The following is an 11,098-nucleotide window of genomic DNA, read 5'->3' on the forward strand; positions in this document are numbered from 1 at the left end:
CAAACCCCCATACCCCCTGAGTGCTGCACACCTTCAGGGGGTGCTTCCAGACTGTCATGCAGGTACCCCCTGAATCCCTCCCACCCCCCTGTGCCCCCCAAACCCTCCTGTCCCCTGAGTGCTGCATGCCTTTGGGGTGTGCGTCTGGACTACTGTGCAGGTACCCCCCCCGCCCCTGTCTGCCACCCCCAGGGCTCCCCCCACATACACACATCTGCCCCGACCCCCTCCCACCATGCTCCTAACACCCCTCCGGTGGGGTGGGGTGGGGTCTAGTGATTAGAATGGGCATGCAGCCAGGACTCCTGGGTTCTCTCCTGGTGCTGTGTGGGCAGTGGGCTGTGGGTGGCAGAGGGAGGCCTGGGGCCAGGACTCCTGGGTTCTCTCCTGGTGCTGTGTGGGCAGTGGGCTGTGGGTGGCAGAGGGAGGCCTGGGGCCAGGACTGCTGGGTTCTCTCCTGGTGCTGTGTGGGCAGTGGGCTGTGGGTGGCAGAGGGAGGCCTGGGGCCAGGACTGCTGGGTTCTCTCCTGGTGCTGTGTGGGCAGTGGGCTGTGGGTGGCAGAGGGAGGCCTGGGGCCAGGACTGCTGGGTTCTCTCCTGGTGCTGTGTGGGCAGTGGGCTGTGGGTGGCAGAGGGAGGCCTGGGGCCAGGACTCCTGGGTTCTCTCCTGGTGCTGTGTGGGCAGTGGGCTGTGGGTGGCAGAGGGAGGCCTAGGGCCAGGACTCCTGGGTCCTCTCATGGTGCTGTGTGGGCAGTGGGCTGTGGGTGGCAGAGGGAGGCCTAGGGCCAGGACTCCTGGGTCCTCTCCTGGTGCTGTGTGGGCAGTGGGCTGTGGGTGGCAGAGGGAGGCCTGGGGCCAGGACTGCTGGGTTCTATGCCGGCATGGGGAGGGCGTGGGGTCTGCAGCGGGGGGCTGTGCACTCCACCCGGTCCCTGAGCCCTGTCTCCCGCAGGAGAACCGTGCGCGGGAGCGGACGGAGCAGCGCCGGCAGGAGAAGCGCCGCTGCATCGCCACGGGCTCCGCCCGGGAGCCGGAGCTGCGGGATGTGGAGCGCGATGTCCTGTTCACGCGCACGCCCCGGCCGTGCCGCCGGAGCCGCACCCCCGGCCCCCGCCCAAGCACTGGGCCCTGTGCCAGCCTGGCCTCTGGGGCCGGGGCGTGCCCTGACCGGGCTGCCATGGCTGGGCCCTTGGCCAGGGGGAGGGCCAGGCCGGCCAGAGATGCCTGAGCCGGCGCCACACGCTCGCCACCCTCCCAGCCCAGCCCGAGCCTCAGGACGCCTTGGGCCCAGCGCCTCCTCCCCCCAGCCACTCCTCCCCGCCAGGGCCCCCTGCCGCCCCCGTGGGCAGGAAAGGGGGCCTCCTGTCCTGGCTCCCTGAGCATCTCCCATCCTCAGGGGCCTCGCCAAAAGGCTGCTCCCCCGACATCTCACCCTCCCGCCGTTTCCCCAGCCTCTCCCATAAGAAGGGGCCCCCCAAGGGGGCTGAGGAGCAGGCTGGCCCCATCTCCCCCAGGGCCTCCCCCAAGGGCGTCTCCACCCTCGTTGGCTTCTTCTGGCGCCTCAGCCTGGCCAAGAAGCCGCTTGGGTCCTCCCAGAGCTGAGGGGGCCACGGCGCCGGGCGTGGGGGTAGCTTTGCAGCCCCCGCCCCTCCTGGACAGGGGCGCAAGGCTGCCTTGGGGCTTTAATGCCTCATGCCCCCAGGCCTGTCCCCCCAATGCCGTTGTCAGGGCCTGGGACGGCCTGGAGCCATCTTGCGGCCTGGGGACTTTGGTCCCCACCCTCCCCTCAGGGTGCCCTGGCCCCTGCCTTGGGCCGCCCCTCAGGCACCAGCAGCCGCTCGGCCATTTTAACTGTCCTTGTCAGCGCCCGTTGCTGGGGTTGTTTGTTAATAAATCACGAGGAACATTGTCATGCCTGCGCCTGCCCCTCCTTCCGGCCGGGGGCAGCAGGGCTGAGTGGGGGGCAGGAGGGCAGGTGGAGATCTGCCCTGGAGCAGGGACTGGTGGCAAGGGTGGCCCTGCCCGCCGGTGGCTGGGTTCCCAGGGCTATGGATGATCTGAGCAGGGAGGTGCCCCCCATCCCTCGGTCAGGCGAATCTGGGCTGGGCTGCTGGCCAGGAACAGAGGGGTCAAGTCACGGGTTAAATCGTCCCAGCCCCACCATGCACCATCCCAGGGCCAGACGCAGGGGACTGGCTGGGGGCCGAGAAGACGGATTGTGCCCAGGGGTGGGGAGACTGGCTGGAAAGCAGGGACTCGGAGGGGCCGGAGTTGTGCAGTGTCACGGGCTCTGCAGTCCAGCAGCCGAAGGGGGAACCCATGCGGGGCAGGAAGCTGCAGCGAGATTCGGCACCGTTGTAACAGGCGGCAATTAACCACGGGGAGGACTTGCCGAGGGTTGCGGGGGATTCTCCATCCCTGGCCACGTTCAGTGTTTGTCTAGCAGCTCCGCTCTAGGGATCGTGGGGGCTGGTCTCTGGCTTGGGCGCCACATGGGGTCACACAGTCCTCCTGCGCCCCTCTGGCCTGGGGACCCGGAATCTCGAGAGACCCAGGGGCTGAGCGGCGTTGGGCCAATGCAGCCAGGAGCTGGGACGTGGGCCTGAGCCAGGAGAGCGGTCTGCCGCTGGAGCCGCTGCCTGAGGCGATGGCGACTCACCCACATGAGCTGGTAAGGAGAGAGCAGCCAGGGCTCCGAAAGCCCCGCTGGAGCCCAGCTGCTGGGAGAGTGGGTCAGACCTGGGCTAGCCAAGCAGCCACAGGAGCTGTTCACATGGTCCCCTGTGAGCTTAGAGCAGGGGTGGGCAAACTACGGCCCGGGGGCCGCATCCGGACATTTTAATCTGACCCTTGAGATCCCGCCGGGAAGCGGGGTCCGGGGCTTACCCTGCTCTGGAGCTCCAGCCAGGGAGTGGGGTTGGGGGCTTGCCCCGCTCTGCGCAACTCCTGGAAACGGGCATGTTCCCCCTCCAGCTCCTACGCACAGGAGCAGCCAGGGGGATCCACACGCTGCCCCCGCCCGAAGCATTTCCCCCATAGCTCCCATTGGCTGGGAATCACAACCAATGGGAGCTACAGGGGCAGCGCCTGCGGACAGGGCAGTGCGCAGAGCTGCCTGGCCATGCCTCCGCATGGAAGCCAGAGCGGGGACATGCTGCTGCTTCTGGGAGCTGCTTGAGGTAAGCATCGCCTGGAGCATGCCCCACTCCTGCACCACTGCCCCAACCCAGATCCGCTTCCTACACTCCAAACCCCTTGGTCCCATCCCGGTGCACCCTCCTGCATCCCCAAACCCACCCCAGAGCCAGCGCCCTCAGCTGGAGCCCTGAGCCCTGCCTGGGCAGACTGGCTGTGGGAAGCGCACGGAGGGGCAGAGGAGGCTGAATGCTCCAAGGTCATAGAATCATAGAATATCAGGGTTGGAAGGGACCTCAGGAGGTCATCTAGTCCCACCCTCTGCTCAAAGCAGGACCAATCCCCGACTAAGTCATCCCAGCCAGGGCTTTGTCAAGCCTGACCTTAAAAATATCTAAGGAAGGAGATTCCACCACCTCCCTAGGTAACGCATTCCAGTGTTTCACCACCCTCCTAGTGAAAAAGGTTTTCCTAATATCCAACCTAAACCTCCCCCACTGCAACTTGAGACCATTACTCCTTGTTCTGTCATCTGCTACCACTGAGAACAGTCTAGAGCCATCCTCTTTGGAACCCCCTTTCAGGTAGTTGAAAGCAGCTATCAAATCCCCCCTCATTCTTCTCTTCTGAAGACTAAACATCCCCAGTTCCCTCAGCCTCTCCTCATAACTCATGTGTTCCAGTCCCCTAATCATTTTTGTTGCCCTCCGCTGGACTCTTTCCAATTTTTCCACATCCTTCTTGTAGTGTGCGGCCCAAAACTGGACACAGTACTCCAGATGAGGCCTCACCAGTGTCGAATAGAGGGGAACGATCACATCCCTCGATGAGCTGGCAATGCTCCTACGTATACATCACAAAATGCCATTGGCCTTCTTGGCAACAAGGGCCCACTGCTGACTCATATCCAGCTTCTCATCCACTGTCACCCCTAGGTCCGTTTCTGCAGAACTACTGCCGAGCCATTCGGTCCCTAGTCTGTAGCGGTGCATTGGATTCTTCCGTCCTAAGTGCAGGACTCTGCACTTGTCCTTGTTGAACCTCATCAGATTTCTTTTGGCCCAGTCCTCCAATTTGTCTAGGTCCCTCTGTATCCTATCCCTACCCTCCAGCGTATCTACCTCTCCTCCCAGTTTAGTGTCCTCTGCAAACTTGCTGAGGGTGCAATCCACACCATCCTCCAGATCATTAATGAAGATATTGAACAAAACTGGCCCTAGGACCGACCCCTGGGGCACTCCGCTTGACACCGGCTGCCAACTAGACATGGAGCCATTGATGGCTAGACATGGAGCCCGACAATCTAGCCAGCTTTCTATCCACCTTATAGTCCATTCATCCAGCCCATACTTCTTTAACTTGCTGGCAAGAATACTGTGGGAGACCGTGTCAAAAGCTTTGCTAAAGTCAAGGAACAACACGTCCACTGCTTTCCCCTCATCCACAGAGCCAGTTATCTCGTCAGAGAAGGCAATTAGATTAGTCAGGCATGACTTGCCCTTGGTGAATCCATGCTGACTGTTCCTGATCACTTTCCTCTCCTCTAAGTGCTTCAGAATTGATTCCTTGAGGACCTGCTCCATGATTTTTCCAGGGACTGAGGTGATGCTGACTGGCCTGTAGTTCCCAGGATCCTCCTTCTTCCCTTTTTAAAAGAGGGGCACTACATTAGCCTTTTTCCAGTCATCCGGGACTTCCCCCGTTCGCCACGAGTTTTCAAAGATAATGGCCAACGGCTCTGCAATCACAGCCGCCAACTCCTTTAGCACTCTCGGATGCAACGCATCCAGCCCCATGGACTTGTGCTCGTCCAGCTTTTCTAAATAGTCCCGAACCACTTCTTTCTCCACAGAGGGCTGGTCACCTCCTCCCCATGCTGTGCTGCCCAGTGCAGCAGTCTGGGAGCTGACCTTGTTCGTGAAGACAGAGGCAAAAAAAGCATTGAGTACATTAGCTTTTCCCACATCCTCTGTCACTAGGTTGCCTCCCTCATTTAGTAAGGGGCCCACACTTTCCTTGACTTTCTTCTTCTTGTTAACATACCTGAAGAAACCCTTCTTGTTACTCTTAACATCTCTTGCTAGCTGCAACTCCAGGTGTGATTTGGCCTTCCTGATTTCACTCCTGCAAGCCTGAGCAATATTTTTATACTCATCCCTGGTCATTTGTCCAATCTTCCAGTTCTTGTAAGCTTCTTTTTTGTATTTAAGATCAGCAAGGATTTCACTGTTAAGCCAAGCTGGTCTCCTGCCATATTTACTATTCTTTCTACACATCGGGATGGTTTGTCCCTGTAACCTCAATAAGGATTCTTTAAAATACAGCCAGCTCTCCTGGACTCCTTTTCCCCTAATGTTATTCTCCCAGGGGATCTTGCCCATTAGTTCCCTGAGGGAGTCAAAGTCTGCTTTTCTGAAGTCTGGGTCTGTATTCTGCTGCTCTCCTTTCTTCCTTGTGTTAGGATCCTGAACTCGACCATCTCCTGGTCACTGCCTCCCAGGTTCCCATCCACTTTTGCTTCCCCTACTAATTTTTCCCGGTTTGTGAGCAGCAGGAAGACCCAGGAAGGTGGAAGCCGTGTGAGCTTCTTGCCCTGGAGACAGGCTGCTCAGAGAGAGGAGGCTCCCCCAGAGTCTTGACTGGCTTCGTAGGGAGCAGTTCCAGAGCATCGCCCGGGGACTCCATGACAACTGGTGGCAGCGGTGGGATGTACTGCATCCCGTGAACAGAGCATCCTGCAGTACGTGACTGGGGAGCAGTAAAATGGAGGGGGATTAATGAGGACCGGGGTGCTGAAGGCTCAGAGAGGGGCAGCTTCAGGGGGCGAAGGAGCTCCACTTAACCCCTGGGTGTGTGACCAGCGAGAAGGACTGTTGCAGTAACGGGTCCCCCTGGGGACTGCGGTGAGCAGTCCCAAGGGCGGAGGAGTCTGCGACTTGACCCTGGGAGAGAGGTGGTGACCTGGAGAAGGGCTGGCACACTAGAGATTGCTCCTGGAAACCGTGGGGAGCTGAGAGCGCACAGGCCTGTGAATCCACAAGAACGTGGGAAGACGGAGTGATGGCCTGTCACGTCTCCTTAAGAAGGACATTGTAATTTGTGCAGAAAGAGAGGGTTGCGCAGTTGAAAGTAAAGTTCACCAAAGCAGAGTTAATCGAGCAGCTGGAGGAGAATGACCGCTCTAAGGAGCAGAGTCCTGACCCCAAATGGGGCTATAGCAGGATCTGGGAGCAGCTGGAGTAGTAGCCAGGCATCCCCAAGACTCCTGTCCCCGACCAGACGGGGGTCTTTACGATCGGGTTCCCCATCAACGAATTGGAGACGGATGAGATTGGAGCTGACTCCGAGGACTATGAGAGACAGCAAGAGCCCAAGAAAGAGCTGCAGAAGCAGCAGCAGCATGAACTGGCGGTGGTGGGGCGGAGAGGCCTAGGGGACCTCCCAGGGGTGAGTGGGGATAGACCCCGGGGGGCCAGTTCCGCAGGGAACCTCAAGACTAAATTGCTGCCCCTGGTTAAGGAGGGGGGGATGTGGATGCCACCTCACTGCCTTTGAACAGGCTGGCGATTTGAACCAGGGGGACCCTGCAGAAAAGCCTCAGTGTCTAGCTCCCTTGCCGGGTCCCAAGGCCATAGACACCGTCAGCCCGACGGGTAGGGTGGTGGACACTCCTGGCCCCAGCCTATATGTAAAAAGAAAAGGAGGACTTGTGGCACCGTAGAGTAGTCGCTAAGGTGCCACAAGTCCTCCTTTTCTTTTTGCGGATACAGACTAACAGGGCTGCTCCTCTGAAACCGGCCCATATGCCTGACGCAGCAGGGAGGGGGGCGGATTGACCTGGAGATGTGGCAGGGGAGTTTACTGGGACTGTCTGCGTCAGTGATGAGATATCAGAGGGTGACTTCACTGGCTGGGAGAATACCTGAGCCTGTAACTTGAGCCGGGAGGGGGGTTGGGCCCAGGTGACACCTCCTGCCCCGGAAAGTGGAGGAGGAGCTGGGTGAGACGGCTGGAGGGGTTTGTCCAGTTTGGAGTTGGCTGGGGAAGAGGAGGGAGCTCCCAGAGCTGGGGACTAATCTCCCTGCCCCCCAGAAGGACCTGACTGAGGGGTCCTGTTTGTACCTACAAGCTCTGGTCTGGACTATGATCCTGTTGTCCCTAATAAACCTTCCATTTTACTGGCTGGCTGAGAGTCCCGGTGAATCGCAGGAAGTGGGGGGTGCAGGGCCCTGACTCCCCTACAGCCCGTGACCATATGTCTGCGTGGACTCTCCTGGGCTCAGGCCCATCAGACCTCCAGTAGGAGTGGAAGGTGATGGTCAATGGGGAGACATTCCTGGGGTGGTGAGATCCTGGGACAGAGAGAACTGTTGTCAGGCCCTGGGTGGTGCAACCCCTCAGATGCTGAGGGGTTGTGTGAGCTGGGCGAGGATCCCAGGGATGAAACCCCTCGCCCTGCCTGTGGCCCAGATCCCTGTGCAGACCCAGGAGGGGTGGGGCTGGCTGGTCGTTGGGCTTCTCCAGGATATCAGCTGTGAGACCCTGTTGGGGGGTGACTGTGTATCTTTGGGACAGGATCCAGGCCCTACTCCTGTAACAGCCGAGGGTTTGAATTTGAATCCAGGGAACCAATCGGCGGAGAGGGAAATGGTCAGTGAAAATGCAGATGACCTGGCTGGCAGTGGGGAGGAGCTGCTAGGCTTAGGATACCTGCCTGCCTGTAACGGAGAGATGCTCCCTGCCCCCCTGCACACCGGAGAGGGGGCTCACACTGGCTCCGATGCTGTAAGAAGAGCAGAGAGCTTGCTGCCTGCCCTCACTGGGGCAGCGCTGAGCAAGGGGGGGATATAAGACCCCAGCTGAGGGGGGAGACACAGGCAGGGCAGTTCGGCTGCCAACCAGGTTTAGCTGGTCCAGAGATGCTGCTCTGAAGTGATCCCACGGCAGGGAGGGAGCGACCAGGGACAGGGCTCAGCGGGGCTGTGACCCCAAGCCCAGCCCGCGAGAGGGAGCAGGTCCCACTCCCGTCCCCAGCACCTGAATTCCAGACCGAGCTGCAGAAGGATCCCTCCTAGGAGGAGCTGAGGGGACTTGCTGGCCACAGGCTGCAAACCCCCGTGGGGAAGGCTGCAGGGATAGATTCCCGTGGGAGAAGGGATTCCTGTACTGGAAAGGGGCTCCCCCATGGGAAGTAGAATCGTGGGGGATCAGGAGGCCGCTGGGGGTGCCCCAGAAGTGTCGCCACCGGCTGTCGTACCTGGCCCGCAATGACCCTCTCTCGGGACACCAGGGGATCCAGGCCCCAGGCAGCGGCTGCTGCAGAACTGTGACTGGCCCGGAGTCTGGGACACGGCCCAGCGGCACGGCAGGTCCTGCGACCCCGGCCAGAGGGTAGGGAAGGCCGGGATAAGGGAGAAGCTCCCTTGAGACCCCTGCCCAACACAGAGGAACCTTTCCAGAAGGTGGCTATGGACATAGTAGGGCCCCTCAGCAAGGTGACCCGGGCAGGGAAGAAATACGTCCTGGGGGTGATGGATTTCGCCACCCACTACCCAGGGGCAGGGGCTCTGTCCTCCACCGAGGCAGACACCAGGGCACACGCGCTGCTGACCATCTTCAGCAGAGGGGGGGGGCCCAGCAAGGTCCTTAGAGACCAGGGGTCCAATGTCCTGTCAGCCTTGCTCCGGGACTGGTGGGAGAAATGGGGGGTCTGGCCCACCTGGGCCTCTGCAGGTCACCCTCCGTCCCATGGGCTGGTGGAGTTAGTTTATGGGCCCCTGGGGTTGATGCTGAGGACTTTTACGAATCAGCATCTGCAGGACGGGGACAAGGACCTACCCCAACTGTGGTCCGGTCGTACACCAAGGAGTGGGAGAGATGTTAGGGCAACCCTGGGAACATTGGTGGGTTCGAACTTCCCAGGTCACCGGTTAAAGTAACCCCGCTCAGTTTGGTCTCGAAGGGGGGAGGGATGTGATAAAGTGGGAATGTTCTTAATGTTTCCTCTGTATACTGTGTGGGTGCCTCAGTTTTCCCTATGCATTTCTTAAGTCTCTAGCTGGTGGGATAAGGGGGTGTGATTGTTGCAGAGCCCTAGAGGGTCAGTGTGATGTTGGCTGCCCAGAGAATGGCCGATGCCCTGTCTCCTGGCAACTGATGGCCTGGGTCCCTCCTCCACAGGAGTGCTAACTGAAGGGGTTGGAGAGCAAAGGGATCAGGTGGCCTCCTGGCCCCCGGAAAGAGAAAAAGGCCAGAGGAGGGGCTGGAGAGTTTCAGTTTGGAGCTGGCTGGGGAAATGGATGGGACTCGAATCAGGGGTCCTGTTTCCTGTACCTACAAGCTCTGTTTTGGACTGTGTTCCTGTAACAATGCTGGTTCTGGTGGGACCCAGCTGAGAGTGCCAATTCAGGACAAACTGCTCCAAGCAGGGCAGTTACAGCCCAAGGCTGGGGTTTCTGTGCACACCAAGGCAAACCAAACCAGCCAGCCAGAGAGGACTTTGGTTTTATCCCACTGGCTAACCACAAGTCACACAAGCCATTCCCTTAGATGCTCCAGTTTCCCAGTATCCCCACCAGGGCCCCTCGTTATGGGGACAGATGGTTATGAAAACCAGTACCCCAGTAAAAGGAAAAAGGTTCTCTCGATCCCAAAGGACCAAGCCCCAGACCCAGGTCAATATACAAATCGGATCTTACCCCCAAATCACGCTGTTGCCAATCCTTTCGAATCTAAAGATTTATTAATAAAAGGAAAAAGATATAGATGAGAGCTAGAATTGGAGAAATGGAATCAATGACATACAGTAATGGCAAAGTTCTTGGTTCAGGCTTGTAGCAGTGACGGATTAAATGGCAGGTTCAAATCAAGTCTCTGGAGAACATCCCTAGCTGGGATGGGTCTTTCAGTCCTTTGTTCAGTGCTTCAGTTTATAGCAGAGGTATGAAGCAGGATTGAAGAGAAGATGGAGATGAGGCATCAGCCTTTTATAGTCTTTTCCAGGTGTAAGAACCCATCTTTGTTCTTACTGTGGAAAATTATAGCAAAATGGAGTTTGGAGTCACACGGACAGGTCCCTGCATACCTTACTGAGTCACCAGGTGTATCTGCCTTCTCTCAATGGGTCAATTATATAACTGATGGTCCTTAATTGGCCATCTAGCAGGCTGGGCAGAGCTGACACCAACTTATCTGGGGTATCACCCAGAAGCATAGCACAAGTTTGAAATACAGACAGTATAAAGCCAATATTCATAACTTTAAATATAAAAAAGCATAATCCTAACCAGCAAACCATAACCTTGTCCTAGACACCTTTTTTGACCCCCTTTATACAAGATTTGGTGCCACTACAGGACCTTGGTTGCAACAATGATCTATACAGTCCCAGTTCACGTCAATCACGTCACAGTTCCTGTCATCTAACAAACCTTCTGTTTTACTGGCTGGCTGAGAGGCACGTCTGACTGCGGAGTTGTGGGGCAGGACTCTCTGGCTTCCCCAGGAGCCCGCCTGGGCGGACAGGCTGTGGGAAGCGCACGGTGTGAAATGGGGGATGCCGAATGCTCCTGAGCTTAGAGTCATGCATCTCCATACATCCCTTCCATTGATACACCCCCCACCCATTCACGCCAATCCCCATACGCCCCTTCCAGTCATCCACCCCCACCTCCATACACCCCTTCCATTCATACACCCCCACCCATTCACCCCTTCCAGTCATCCACCCTCACCTTCTACCCATTCACCCCATCTCCATACACCTCTTCCATTCATACACCCCCCACCCATTCACCCCTTCCAGTCATCCACCCTCACCTTCTACCCATTCACCCCATCTCCATACACCTCTTCCATTCATACACCCCCCACCCATTCACCCCTTCCAATCATCCACCCCCACCTTCCATCCATTCACCCCATCTCCATACACCTCTTCCATTCATACACCCCCCACCCATA

Source organism: Eretmochelys imbricata, chromosome 1, assembly GCF_965152235.1.
Source record: "Eretmochelys imbricata isolate rEreImb1 chromosome 1, rEreImb1.hap1, whole genome shotgun sequence".
Lineage (NCBI taxonomy): Eukaryota > Metazoa > Chordata > Testudines > Cheloniidae > Eretmochelys > Eretmochelys imbricata.